Source organism: Anopheles moucheti (genome assembly GCF_943734755.1).
Source record: "Anopheles moucheti chromosome X unlocalized genomic scaffold, idAnoMoucSN_F20_07 X_unloc_9, whole genome shotgun sequence".
In the NCBI taxonomy this organism is placed as follows: domain Eukaryota; kingdom Metazoa; phylum Arthropoda; class Insecta; order Diptera; family Culicidae; genus Anopheles; species Anopheles moucheti.
The window spans coordinates 420,001-422,500 of NW_026453603.1; positions in this window are offsets into that span (position 1 = coordinate 420,001).

Here is a 2,500-nt window from a genome sequence, read left to right on the forward strand (position 1 = left end):
TTTTCGCTCTAAGCCCAGTCGCCCTGCGCTCTGGAAATCACATTCCAACTCTATCACCGATAGCGCTCACACCTTGGAAACCACATTTCACCCAGGGGACCTTAGGGTGGATTTTGAGCCTTTCGGGATTGCGAAACCATCATTTAACACTCTAAACTTAATTTCCGCAATCCCAGACGCACTTTCCATATGGTCTCCAAAAATGCGTGTGAGCTGACCTGGTCCCTTATAATAGGCAATGAACACGATTTTGGAAAAATATTTTTATCAAAATTTTTTGACTCACCGGGTAAAATCGAATTTACTTGGGAAAAATGTTCTAGCAGGGGCCCTCCCATACAAAAATTTTTTCTTCTCAAAAATGATTTTCGTTTCACTTTTCATACTCAGGGGAGTCTAAAATTGATGTTTTGAGTCACCGTGAAAAAAAAAATTTTTTGACCCGAGCTTGTGTCGGCGACCCAAAATCGACGCACTTGGGAAAAATGTTCTAGCAGGGGCCCTCCCATACAAAAATTTTTTCTTCTCAAAAATGATTTTCGTTTCACTTTTCATACTCAGGGGAGTCTAAAATTGATGTTTTGAGTCACCGTGAAAAAAAAATTTTTTTGACCCGAGCTTGTGTCGGCGACCCAAAATCGACGCACTTGGGAAATATGTTCTAGCAGGGGCCCTCCCATACAAAAATTTTTTCCTCTCAAAAATGATTTTCGTTTCACTTTTCATACTCAGGGGAGTCTAAAATTGATGTTTTGAGTCACCGTGAAAAAAAAATTTTTTTGACCCGAGCTTGTGTCGGCGACCCAAAATCGACGCACTTGGGAAATATGTTCTAGCAGGGGCCCTCCCATACAAAAATTTTTTCTTCTCAAAAATGATTTTCGTTTCACTTTTCATACTCAGGGGAGTCTAAAATTGATGTTTTGAGTCACCGTGAAAAAAAAATTTTTTTGACCCGAGCTTGTGTCGGCGACCCAAAATCGACGCACTTGGGAAATATGTTCTAGCAGGGGCCCTCCCATACAAAAATTTTTTCCTCTCAAAAATGATTTTCGTTTCACTTTTCATACTCAGGGGAGTCTAAAATTGATGTTTTGAGTCACCGTGAAAAAAAAATTTTTTTGACCCGAGCTTGTGTCGGCGACCCAAAATCGACGCACTTGGGAAATATGTTCTAGCAGGGGCCCTCCCATACAAATTTTTTTCTTCTCAAAAATGATTTTCGTTTCACTTTTCATACTCAGGGGAGTCTAAAATTGATGTTTTGAGTCACCGTGAAAAAAAAATTTTTTTGACCCGAGCTTGTGTCGGCGACCCAAAATCGACGCACTTGGGAAAAATGTTCTAGCAGGGGCCCTCCCATACAAAAATTTTTTCTTCTCAAAAATGATTTTCGTTTCACTTTTCATACTCAGGGGAGTCTAAAATTGATGTTTTGAGTCACCGTGAAAAAAAAAATTTTTTGACCCGAGCTTGTGACGGCGACCCAAAATCGACGCACTTGGGAAAAATGTTCTAGCAGGGGCCCTCCCATACAAAAATTTTTTCTTCTCAAAAATGATTTTCGTTTCACTTTTCATACTCAGGGGAGTCTAAAATTGATGTTTTGAGTCACCGTGAAAAAAAAATTTTTTTGACCCGAGCTTGTGTCGGCGACCCAAAATCGACGCACTTGGGAAATATGTTCTAGCAGGGGCCCTCCCATACAAAAATTTTTTCCTCTCAAAAATGATTTTCGTTTCACTTTTCATACTCAGGGGAGTCTAAAATTGATGTTTTGAGTCACCGTGAAAAAAAAATTTTTTTGACCCGAGCTTGTGTCGGCGACCCAAAATCGACGCACTTGGGAAATATGTTCTAGCAGGGGCCCTCCCATACAAAAATTTTTTCCTCTCAAAAATGATTTTCGTTTCACTTTTCATACTCAGGGGAGTCTAAAATTGATGTTTTGAGTCACCGTGAAAAAAAAATTTTTTTGACCCGAGCTTGTGTCGGCGACCCAAAATCGACGCACTTGGGAAATATGTTCTAGCAGGGGCCCTCCCATACAAAAATTTTTTCTTCTCAAAAATGATTTTCGTTTCACTTTTCATACTCAGGGGAGTCTAAAATTGATGTTTTGAGTCACCGTGAAAAAAAAATTTTTTTGACCCGAGCTTGTGTCGGCGACCCAAAATCGACGCACTTGGGAAATATGTTCTAGCAGGGGCCCTCCCATACAAATTTTTTTCTTCTCAAAAATGATTTTCGTTTCACTTTTCATACTCAGGGGAGTCTAAAATTGATGTTTTGAGTCACCGTGAAAAAAAAATTTTTTTGACCCGAGCTTGTGTCGGCGACCCAAAATCGACGCACTTGGGAAATATGTTCTAGCAGGGGCCCTCCCATACAAAAATTTTTTCTTCTCAAAAATGATTTTCGTTTCACTTTTCATACTCAGGGGAGTCTAAAATTGATGTTTTGAGTCACCGTGAAAAAAAAATTTTTTTGACCCGAGCTT